Here is a 13,280-nt window from a genome sequence, read left to right as displayed (position 1 = left end):
CAAAATCAGCAAGGGATCAAATACTTATTTCCCCCACTGTAGGTGCGTGTTTTGGGTGTGCACAGATCCATTTTGAATCGCACCTATACAAAAGGCCTTTTTAAAATTTTTGGCAAAAATAGGTGTGCATCCATTTTTGGGTCTCAATACCTACCGCCAGCCATTGACTTAGCAGTAAGGCCTCTCACGTTAACCATGTGGTAATTACCTACGTGCATCAAGGCAGATTTTCACCACGCGCCAGAAAATAAAATATATTTTCTGGGGTGCGTAGTGGATGCATGTCAAAAATGAAATTACCACATGGGCCACGCAGTAGCCGGGTGGTAACTCCAAATTAACGCGCATAGGCGCCTACGCGGCTTAGTAAAAGGGCCCTTTAGTGAGAAACTCTGCTAACACTAATATGTGTAATATGAATTTCATATATGTCTGCTTCTTGCTGGCCACCCACTTAGTCACCTCTCCCCTCTCCAGTCAGTTCAAAACTCTGCTGCCCGTCTCGTCTTCCGCCAGAGTCACTTTACTCATACTACCCCTCTCCTCAGGTCGCTTCACTGGCTCCCTATCCGTTTTCGCATCCTGTTCAAACTTCTTCTACTAACCTATAAATGTACTCACTCTGTTGCTCCCCAGTATCTCTCCACACTCGTCCTTCCCTACAACCCTTCCTGTGCACTCCGTTCTATGGATAAATCCTTCTTATCTGTTCCCTTCTCCACTACTGCCAACTCCAGACTTCGCTCCTTCTGTCTCGCTGCACCCTACGCCTGGAATAGACTTCCTGAGCCCCTACGTCTTGCCCCATCCTTGACCATCTTTAAATCTAGATTGAAAGCCCACCTCTTTAACATTGCTTTTGACTTGTAACCACTTGTAACCACTCGCCTCCACCTACCCTACCCTCCTCTCCTCTTTCCTCTACACATTAATTGATTTGCTTGCTTTATTTTTTTTGTCTATTAGATTGTAAGCTCTTTGAGCATGGACTGTCTTTCTTCTATGCTTGTGCAGCGCTGCGTACACTTTGTAGCGCTATAAAAATGCTAAATAGTAGTAGTAGTAGCAGGGCTTTTTTTGAGGGGGTACTTGGGGGTACTGAGTACCGGCACCTTTTCCACTGTCTGCTAAAATTGACCCATGGCTCTCATATTTTAATGAAAGAGCTCAGGTTCTACATACAAATTCTGCCTTGTCATAGATTCTGTGTCTGGTTGCAGGGGACCTGGCTATTGTGGGGTGGGTCCCTCAATGATCACTCCATCCCTGAAGGGTGTCCTGGCATTTGAGTACCGGCACCTTTTTTGCTAGACAAAATGCACTGAGTAGTAGTAGAAAACAGCTACAAAATGCAATCTCTCATAAATGATACCTGAAACTATTTTTAAAAAGTAGTGAAAATCATTATATCTGTTTATTCCTTAAAGTCACTCCTCATGCAGTTAGAGTAATAAACAAGACTGTGCAGACCTTTACTATGAGCTGTTATTAGAGTTAACAGCCTCACATTGTGCTTAGCACAAATGTATACTTTGTTTTAAAACAAAAACAAAAACTGACCTTTAAGAGCACGAAAATGGCACACATGCCGGATGCTAATGAAAATCCTGTTGGTGCCAAGCATACTGCAAGCTGTCGTTATTAAAGTGAATAGTTCACCTGTGCAGCATGACAATATGTCCACTGGAATGCTACCAAAGTCAGCCACATGTAGGATCATCCAAAAGAAACCCATGTGCTTGGCACTCTAATCCAGCTCAGGGAAGGTTTAGCTCTCCAAGATTACAACATGTTACTGGAAAGAATCTGTGCAACATAGTTTTGTGGGCCGAGGGAGGGGGTTTCCATTTCTTTCAAAACTACATACTTACCCTCTTTCTCCCTTTGTTCCATGGTTGCAGGGATAGATATGGTGCGGATGGGGGGATCATGGAGATTGATGGTCTGGTTTACAAGGGTCTTGGGAAACAATCCAATATGGTTTGTATTTCTAACCATGGCACTAAAGGAATCAAAATGTTGCAGGTGGAAGACAAAAACAGTGACAGAATACAAAAAAGGCATGAGACAAATATAGATCCCTAACTAGCAAGAGGAGGAATGAAAACAAAATATATGCCAAAGAGGTGTGTAACCTGCCTGGAACAATACGTCAATCCTAAACAAAGGTATATGTTAAGCTGGACAGACTAGATGAACTATGTTGGTCTTTATCTGCCATCTGTTACTATGTAATGTTGGGGGGGGGGGGACTGGGGTATTGCATTCAGAAGCTAGGAAGTGTTTTCAGTCTGAAAAACAAGTCTCTGAGGTTGCATGACTAGAGGTCAATAGTGTTGTGTGTTCTTGAATGAGAGATATGCTGGAGCAGTGGCATAGCCACAGGTGGGCCTGGCCAGGGCCCACCCACTTAGGGCTCAGGCCCACCCAACAGTAGCACATGTTTAGCAGTAGTGTTATGACTGGAGAAATGTGAGCCCTTGTGCCCCAACTGAGCACGGCTAGGATGGAGTGACACCGCACTCGGTCAGTCAGCCAGACAACCCCTATCTTCACCTGGGGAGCGACCGCCGTTCCCTGGGAGTTGAGCCCCCAGGTTCGGGCAGCCACCAGGACTTCTGGAACCTGTGGGGTAGCACGACCACTGACCAGACAGGCAGGCAAACAGACACAGTCCAAAAGCCAGGTAAATCCGTAGGGCAAAGAGTAGTCAAAAACAGTCCAAGGTCAAGGCAGGCAGCAAAACAAGCAAGGTCCGGGAAACAAGTCGAGGTCTGGAACACTGGAACTGAAGGCAAGGAGCACCAGCGTGGACCTCAAACACAGTGGAGGCCGAAGCATTTAAAGCCCTGGAGGCAGGGCTTTAAATTGTGTAGGAATCAGTCTCAAACATGTGCAGCTGATCCAAGATGGCTGCCCTCATCAGCAGAGAAGCACAACGCCCAAATATGGGCTTCCTTCCTGCAGCCGGCCAACCCCAAGATGGCCAACTCAAGCTGAGATGCCATCCCAAGATGGCCAACCTATCCTGGAGAAACACCACCAAGATAGCCGGCTATCTCTGCTGGACCGCGCCTCGCCGGCGACTCGGCCGCGCAGGCCTGGAACCAGGTGAGGAACGTAACAGGTAGCTGGTGGGGATCCCAAGCTCCGCCAGCTGAAGACTTCCCCCTGATAGTAATGAAAACACTACTCTCCACGATACCAGCAACTGTGCATTCTCAGTTTTCAGTCATGCCTGCTTTAGACTGCCAAGGTTTTCTCGCCAGCTGAGAAATATTTTTTTTTGGGGGGGGGGGGAGGGAGAGAACACTTGGTGCCCACCCACTTCTTGCCTAGGCCCACCCAAAATCTGTTTTCTAGCTACGCCCCTGTGCTGGAAATTGCTATATGATGAACAGTGTCGCTCAAATTATCAGTGAGGGGACAAGGCTATGACCGGCCAGTCAAGAACTGATGACTATTAGAAAGAAATATATAGATCCTCTGCTTTCTTATTAGGCAGCTAAATTAGGCAGAGAAGTTTCCCCTTTGATAAATCAGGAGTCAAATTATGCACATTTTTCTTTGCTTAAGATTTTTTTAATTTAGGAACTATGGAAGGAGATGAATGTATTAGACTCTTTGATTAATTACTTTTGTTACTGTATTTCCTGGGATGTCCAGTCTCTTTATGTGTAATCTACATTGAACTGCAAGGTATTGTGGGCTATAAGAATAAAATGTTATGTTATGTGTTATGATTAATTTAAAAAACACTACAAGTGTGCCTTGTGGCTTAGAGATGAACAGGCATAATGATAGGAATCAAAATACATGTCCCCCATGTATCCTGAATAGAAGTAGTTGGTCGATCTGTGGAGCTACTTCCACACTTATTTGTTGCTAAGGGTTGTACTACTAGGTTATACTACTATAAACACCCGCTTGAATTCAGAAGCCACACATTTACAGTTTTAACTATATAATGACAGAAAAGTCCATATCTCAGTCTCTGCTCAAGCATTTGTTTTACCCACTTTGAAAATGGAGCTTACAAAGTTCTCTAAAAAAGGAAGCCACACAAAGTTTGGAGGTGCACTTAATCCCCACAAAACAATACAGGAAAAAAAAAGAGAAGAGTGGGGGAAGATAGGCTCTTTCCAATCAATAAGGAAGACGTATATTTGAAAAAAGTATAAAGAATATTATAGATATCCTATATAATAAAACGCACCTCCAACATTCTGAAGCTGACTGCATGGCTGAGGCATTCCTGCTCTCTGTATCCATCTCCTGAATTGACATCACGTACTTCTGGATTCGTCACAAGCAGAAGTGACCAACCACACGAGGTTTCTCGGCTTCAGAATGTTGGAGGTGCATTCTATTAAATAGGATTGGTCAGTTCCTTGAAGCACAGCCAGAGCTCAGCGTCCTGCACAGTAACGCTCAGACACCAGAGAGAGAGGGGGGAGGGGGGCCTGACACCAGAGAGGGGGGGAGGTATCTCTGTCACACACACACTCTCTCTCTCTCACACACTCTCTCACAGTCAATGTCTTTCTTTCTCTCACTCTCACACTGTCTCTCACACACTATGTCTCACACTGTATCACATTCACTCTCTATGTGTCACACAGTCACTCACACACTCTCTTGGTCTCATACACTCAGTCTCACAGAGAGTCTGTGTCTCACACACACTCTGTCTCTCGCACACACTGTATCTGTGTGAAACACACTCTCTCTCTCTCTCACACTGTGTCTCACATACGCACTTGCACACACTCTCATTCTCACACACACACACTCTCTCTCTCACAGACACACTCACACCCAGACTCACTCTCTCTCTCTCACACACACACTCGCACATTCACTCTCTCTCTCACACACAGTCACTCTCACATTCACTTTCTCAAACATACACACTCCGAGGAAAACCTTGCTAGCGCCCGTTTCATTTGTGTCAGAAACGGGCCTTTTTTACTAGTATTAATTATAATTCATGCTTTTATAGATGTCTTCTACATTAATATATCTATAATATTCTTTTATGATCATTGTTGTTTACAGTTTACAGTCATATTTATGTTTTATATTTGGCTTTGTAGACTCCTGAAGAAGGCGCTACGTCGCCGAAATACGGCTGTGTCAAGTCGACCTGTTATAATAAACATTATGCTTTTTTCAAATATACGTCTCCCTTATTGATTGGAAAGAGCCTATCTTCCCCCACTCTTCTCTTTTTGCTTACAAAGTTCTGTCTCAAGTACAAATGTAGCAGCATCCCACAGAGGGCGGCAGATCAAGAGGCAGCTGAATCATCAGCTCCACATAGGCTGGGTGTCCCACACCCAAAGATTCTGAAATTATATTTGATGATGGCACTGAGGAAGTGCTGAGAATAACACAGGGAGTAGCTACACAAGTGATTGCAATTCAGGTAAACTAACCATTCAACTACAACTAGAGCAGGAATCCTGATAATAGTTACAAAAGTTCTAGAAAAAAAGAGGTTAGCAAACGCCTTTTAAAGGTTGAGCAGCAAAGCAAGCAGGAGAAAACTGAACACAATTTTGTGAGATAATCCACTTATAAGTTACTTGAAGTCTCATACATGAAGGCAGTGATAATGCAGTTCATTCATTTGTCCTTCTCACTGTCTAGGTTTCGCCCACATATAATTAAAAGACAAGGAAAGCAGGTAGGTGAAGTAGGAAAGGTGATGTAAAGGATAGACAAGTAAATTAGCCAAAATCCATTGGCACACCCTATAGCAAGAATAATATTTAGAAAAACAGAAAGACTGCAATGTAGTTTGTATACTAAATGAAAACTAATCATGGTTTTCCTGCATCTCTTACTACTTGCAGACTTCACTTACCTAGGAACCAAATGGTGGATCTCCTTACCACCCAACATAAGAAATATACAGGAATATACAAGATTCCGCAAAATCCTCAAATCGTTCCTATTCAAACGAACCCTCACAAAGAACAACCATACCTCAAACAATTAATTTTTACCTGAATTGGTTATTACTCTATTTACCATTAACTTTCTCTTTTCTTCATGTACAATTTCTCATTCATAATAGATTTTCTAAATGTTAAACATCCATAGCTATCCAGTATGTTTATGATATTGTATTGTAAAATTGGATTCTTACAACAAATTACTTTCTTATGCATTATTCTTTGTTATGTATCCTATACTGTTTATTGTAAGCCACATTGAATTCAAACTTCTTTGGGATAATGTGGAATATAAATGTCACAAATAAATAAATACTTTGCAGAAAGGGTAGAGGATGAATGGAACAGCCTTTTCGAGTCAGTGATGAAGATAAAAACATTAACAAGGCTCAAAAACATGAGATAAGCACAGAGGATCCTTAGTTATGGAGAAATAAAAGCATGAAAGGGATAAGTAACATGTGGAGGGGCATTTTCGAAAGAAACGTCCAAGTTGCAAATTGGACATCTTTGCAAAACGTCCAAATCCAGGGGCAGGGAAAAAACGTATTTTCAAAAAACAATGGACGTCCATCTTTCATTTCGAAAATACCACCAGAAACGTCCAAATCCTTAAATTTGGACATCCCTGGATTTGGATGTCCCTAGACATGGACGTTTCTGACTTTTGGCGATTTTCGAAACCAAAGACGTCCATGTCAAAAACATCCTAATGCAAGCCATTTGGACGTGAGAGGAGCCAGCATTTGTAGTGCACTGGTCCCCCTGACATGCCAGGACACCAACCGGGCACCCTAGGGGGCACTGCCGTGGACTTCATAAAATGTTCCCAGGAACATAGCTCCCTTACCTTGTGTGCTGAGCCCCCCAAAACCCACTACCCACAACTGTACAACACTACTATAGCCCTTACTGGTGAAGGGGGGGGGCACCTATATATGGGTACAGTGGGTTTGTGGTGGGTTTTGGAGAGCTCGCTGTTTCTTCCACAAATGTAACAGGTAGGGGGGTATGGACCTGGGTCCACTTGTCTGAAGTGCACTGCAGTACCCACTAAAACTGCTCCTGGGATCTGCATGCGCTGTCATAGACCTGAGTATGACATCTGAGGTTGGCACGACATATTTTTAAAGATGTTTTTTGAGGGTGGGAGGGGGTTAGTGACCACTGGGGGAGTAATGGAAGGTCATCTCTGATTCTCTCCGGTGGTCATCTGGTCATTTTGGGCACCTTTTTGTGCCTTATTCGTAATAAAAACACGTCCGGGTGAAAACGTCCAAGTGTTCGTCAGGGACATCCTTGTTTTTTTCGATTATGGGTCAAAGACGTCCAAGTGTTAGGCACACCGAAGTTCCGCCTCCACTACACCTCCAACACACCCCCTTGAAATTTGGACGTCCTTGAGATGGAGTGCAGTTGGAGACATCCAAAATCAGGTTTCAATTATACCGATTTGGACGTCTCTGGGAGAAGGACGTCCATCTTCCGATTTATGTTGAAAGATGGACGTCCTTCTCTTTCGAAAATGAGCCCAATAGTGACCCTCTAGCATCTTCTTCCAGTGAAAAGGGGAAGACATATTTCTTTCCTTCTGGGGCAGTGGAAAGGGGTAACACTTTTCAAAGCCCTGAATTCAGTGGACACTTTACAGAAATCTGGCTCTCTGCATACACTCTTCACTCACCCAGATGAAGTCAAGTTCAGTCCATGGTTTAGCTGTATATAAAAGGTAAAGGACCTGATGTGAGCATAAATTCTTTGACTAACTTTGAGAGTTATGCTCCTAAATTGGCCTCTTTGAAAATTTACTAGGGTAGAGTGAAAAAAAAAGAAAAAAAACACTTAGACTGTGAGCCTTCTAGGGATAAAGTACCTGCATAAAATGTGTACAGTGCTGTGTACATCTAGTAGAGCTATAGAAATGATTAGTAGTAGTACTAGTAACTTTATACTGAAAATTTCACTAAACTCTTACATTTAGGAGCATACAACGTGGGTAGCAACAGAACCAGATTTAGGGGCCTTTTTACAAAGGCTCAGTAGAGCTACCATATGGGTAGTGCGCAGGGCTGGCAAGAACCAGGCCCGGGTCACTGCTGCCCCCCCCCCCCCCGATCGTCGCTGCTCCCGCCTCCCCCTTCCCCCAGGATTGCCACTGCCGCAACTGTGGTACCTTGGGGCTGGCAGGGATCCCAAGGCCCCGCCAGTAGAAGAATCCAGCACTGCTCTTCACTCCATGCCTGCCCTGCCCCTGCGGCTGCTTTTTTTCTCATTGTGAATGCTCAGTTTCAAAACTGAGCATGCATCAGAGGAGGAAAAGCAGACGCTCAGCACAGCAGTAGAAGTGATTGAAGAGCAGCACTAGAGGGGGCCCCGGCGCCAGAGTTCTCTCTCTCCTGCTCCAGTCGAAACCCAATCACTCGAGTTCCGTCAGGAGCAGGACAGAGAGAAAGAGAGACCCCAGCGCCGGCCCCCCCTTGGAGGCTGGGCCCGGGGAATTTTGCCCCCCCCCCTCTTGGCAGCCCTGGTAATGCATGGCAAAACATCACTACTGCTGAGCGTGCCCAGGTGCACTACAGTAGTTCTGCGTTTCCCACGCACCATTCCCTGAGCTAGAAAATCATTTTTATTTTCTAGAGCAGAGGGCAGTGAGTAGGTGTTCCTGACGATAATCAGGCAACATGGGCACATTGCTGCATGCTGCCTAATTACTGCACGAGTAGCTCAAGAGCCCATACCGCCTACTAAATAGGAGGCGATAAGGGATCATATGGTAATGGCCATGTGCTAATTTGGAAATTAGCGCATGGCTATTAATGGCAGAAATAGAATTTTGCCCATTTTAGAGCCACACTAAAAAGTAGCCAGAGCGCACGGAAAACCCACAGACTAAAATTATCGCCGGGCACTTTTTAGCACGACCTAGTAAAAGGATTACTTAGGGAGGGGGAAAAAGTTAGGAGTTTGGCATTGATTTTCAGCACTAGGCTCATAAATTTATTATTTATTTATTTATTTATTTTAAAATTTATATATACCACCTTAAAACCAAGGTGGTTTCCAAAATTGCATGCTTAATAAGAACAAGACACAAAAAAATACAAAACAATCCAGTTATTACCCATTAGATTAAATCAGATAAACAGTACATTAATCACTACTCAATAGAATGGAAATGAATGGAAGGGCTGAATTTATAAGCATACTGGTCAATATTCAGCCTGCAGCAGTGAGTGTTTTTCTAAGAGTTGGCTGCCACCAGCTAAAATAGACTCAGGAATTCAATGCCAGCCATATCTGAGACTGTGGCAGCACCCAGAAGTTATGTGGGTACAGCAATATTCTGAGCCATATTCACATACCTAACCGGGCAAAGTTAGGACTGCCTTTTCTGCAGACTATCTTGTCCAGTTAGATGTGGGCACAGGCACTGCCTAACTCCCAGATCTGCCCTGACTCTGCTCCCCAGACTGCTCATATTCAGTGGCAATGCCCGGTTAAATGCTGCTGAATATTGGCAGCTGGTCAGTTCAGCATGGTTTAGGTATTTATTTGTTGCATTTGTATCCCACATTTTCCCACCTATTTGCAGGCTCAATGTGGCTCAATGTACCATAGTGGCGATCGCCATTACCGGAACGAGAAATACAGAGTGGTATTGCATTAAAGTTCATAAGTGACAGAGTACTTTAAGCAGTCAGGTATAGAGAGCTCATTTCCGGAATGAGAAATCAAACTAATATTTACATAGTAACAAAGTAGATGACGGCAGATAAAGACCTGTACCAGCAATGGTACTTACAGAATACAAGAATCATGTAATATAACATAATATTAGTGCATTAAGCTCGATCACCATTGGTTATTTTCTTTTTAAACACACAGAACTGTAAAGTCAACATGTGGTTATAAAACATAAGGAAAGTGATACTTCTATATTGCATTTCAAAAATTTTTTAAGAGCCTCTCGTGCCCACTTAAACTGTGTTGCATACTGACCCCTTATGCTCTTGAATTTGCCTACAAATGAGGAACACATTTAGAAGCATTAATTTTTGGAGCTCTGCTGTTTATCAGGCCTAAAGTTTCTACTAGCTGACTAAAAATTTGTTAAAAATTTGTCTTCACAGTAAGAATAAATGTAGTCAGTAGAAACTTATGGCCTGATATTCAAAAGCACTTAGCAGCAGCTTTGCAGATAAGTGCCCTAGTCACCAATTTTCAGCATCACTATATGGATAATGCCACTGAATCCAAATTCAGTTGGTTCAAAATACAGTTGCACGTCTTGTGACAGGAATGAAAAAGTTTGATCACATTACTCCTAATTTAAAGGAGTTGCATTAGTTACCAATTTCTGCTTGAATTACATTCAAGTTATTGTGTTTGGCATTTTAAGTTTTTTTTTGCATGGGTGTTCCAAAATATTTTTCCAATAATCTATATAAACAAATTTATCAATGCCCACTGCAATCTTCCCAGCATTGTCTTCTTCGAATTCTGTTGTTAAATATAGTTAAATTGACGTCAATAAGAAATAGATCTTTCTGTTAGGTTGGACCATCCCTGTGGAATTCCTTTCCTAATAGTGTTAGCTGTAGTACTAGTTACATTGGCTTTTGTAATGCTTTAAAAACTTGGATCTTTGAAAATACTTTGGCTGTTCTTAATTTTGTAGACTGATGTATTATGAATAATATTCTTATGATGTATTGCTTATATGTTTTTATGAATAATTACTTTTGATATGTTCTATGTATTTTATTGGAAACCGCTTTAAAACTTTATAAAAGTGTTAAGCAGTATATCACGTCAATAAATTAAATCAAAACTAAATCATAAACAGACTGCCCCTTATCTAGGTAGTGTAAGGGTGGAGCAAAAGTGGAATGTGGGTATTCTACCTCATGCTATGGATAGTCTGTAATGTTCAGCTGCTATCCATACAACCATGCAGATTAATTCAGGCCAACAAAAGAGGCTGTCCTAACTTAAACTGTATTTTGGTTCAGCACTGTCAGACTTACCACTAATTTGATGATTTACATTGTATGGTTGTTGATGTGGTTCTGCCTGACATACACCATGGTGATATAAGGAAGAAGTTATGTCAGTGCAAGCAGTTAAATACGTTGGATCCTTTTGGTTTAGATAAACATTATCAATGAAATGCTTTTTTTATTATTATTTATCAAAATTTCAAGAATTAGTCAAGCAAAAAAAATACTTGTACAGAAAAGTATGCTATAACAATAGTAATATATAAATATATCTGATAAATAAAAAAGGAAAATAATCATCTGTCAATCATAACTCAAGTCCACATTTTAGATCCAAGATATTAAACAATAGAATTTTTAATTTAAGGAAAACAATAAGAGGCATTTACTTCATCTAACAAATCATTAGATTCCTGTTAATTAAATCAAAGAGAGAGCCTATTACTGGGGAATTATTGTCCCCCAGTAATCCGTTTAGTTGACAAAAAAGCTGTAAGATGGGAAGGTCATAAAAGACATATTTTACGGATTGGTATCTGATGACACATTTACATGGATATCGAAAAAAAAAAGTAGCTCCTAACTGAAGAACTCGTGGTTTCATTAATAAAAATTGCTGACATCTCTTCTGTGTGTCCTTGGAGACGTCTGGAAAGATTTGAATTTTCAATCCCAGAAAAGTCTTATCTTTATTTTTAAAGAACATATCCGAGGACTCCAGTAAAGCAGAGACATCCAGCTCTTGATTATCTTGATCTTGCCGATTAACTGCTGGTTTAGAAGGTAAATAATATACTTGTGAAAAAGGTGGAATACTTTCTTCAACCACTCCTAATATTTCTTTAATATAGTTTTTCAACATATCTCGGGGGAAACTGTAAATTGTTTAGGAAAATTAAGGAATCGGAGATTATTACTCCTAGAAAAATTCTCAAGAGATTAAGTCTTCCTCCTCAAATATGTCAAGTCTTTAACAATAGTACTTTGAAGAGTTTGCATATACTGCAATTCTTTCTCTTGTACCTAATTTTGTTGAGTTAAAGTTTCTAATCCAGAGTTAGTTTCTTTACGTTTCCTTTCCAAACTAGTCAAATCCTGGGTCAAATTTTGGACTTGAGGACACAATGCTTTACCCAAGTCCACAATTAAACTCCATAAACTATCAAGGGTGACTTCAGTGGGTTTAGATATGGATAAAGGAAATAGAGTCATCAGTACCTCGGGTTCCTTGTTAGTAGAATCTTTCTCCACACTTATTTATTTATTTATTTATTGTTCACTTATATCCCACATTTTCCCACTCATGCAGGCACAATGTGGCTTACAAACATTAAATAAAATACAGAATAGGAAAACTTACAAGAATATACAAGGAGTATGCAGGGGGAGAAGCATCTAACAGGGTGAACTAGTAGGGTAGGAGCCAGGGAGGGTGCATCAAGCAGCAGTATAAAGTGAGGAGTAGGTCTTGGCAAAGAAGTAGGTCTTCAACAACTTCTTGAAGAGGGCGTAGTCCACTTGAGTTTTAAGGTGTTGCGGGAGAGAATTCCAGTGCTTAGGACTCCAATAGCGGAAAGATGAGGTGAAGATCCTCTTGTACTTGACACCCTTACAGTTTGGGAAGTGAAGGTGGAGGAAGGAACGAGCAGCAGGGTTGGCATTCCTGGGCGGGAGGTCGATCAAGGGTTGCATATACTCCGGGGCAAACCCATAGATAATTTTATGGGTCAAGGAGCAGAGTTTAAAGGCAATGCGCTCCTGAACAGGCAGCCAGTGTAATTTGAACCGTAAGGGTCCTTACAGCTCCTACCTCCCCCACAGTATTAGATGGAACAGCTTCAACCTCTCCTAGTGAAGCTAATGGCTCCAGGCTCCTCCAGGCTCCTCCGAGCTCCCTTGGGTTGATGAAGTGCCTCTCGCCTCTCTTCTCCTGCCCCACTGAATGAAATGTTTTTAAAGGTACAAATCTATTTTACTGAAGTACAAAGTAAGAGACAACTCATACAATAATCAAATACAAACAGCAGACTTATACATCTGTTGCCCATGCTTTTTATTAATAATTTTCAGATCCTGAGACTGTTGTGGTTAGCATATCTGGGTTTAAAAAGGTTCCTGGAGGAAAAGTCCATAGTCTATTATTGAGACAGATAATGGGGAAGCCACTGCTTACCCTGGGATTGGTAGCATGCAATGTTGCTACTATTTGGATTTCTGCCAGGTACTTGTGACCTGGATTGGCCATTGTTGGAAACAGGATACTGGGCTAGATGGACCATTGGTCTGACCCAGTATGGCTATTCTTATATTCTTATTCTGA

The sequence above is a fragment of the Microcaecilia unicolor genome, chromosome 2 (genome assembly GCF_901765095.1).
Source record: "Microcaecilia unicolor chromosome 2, aMicUni1.1, whole genome shotgun sequence".
Classification (NCBI taxonomy): domain Eukaryota; kingdom Metazoa; phylum Chordata; class Amphibia; order Gymnophiona; family Siphonopidae; genus Microcaecilia; species Microcaecilia unicolor.
Note: the sequence above shows the minus strand (reverse complement) of the source record.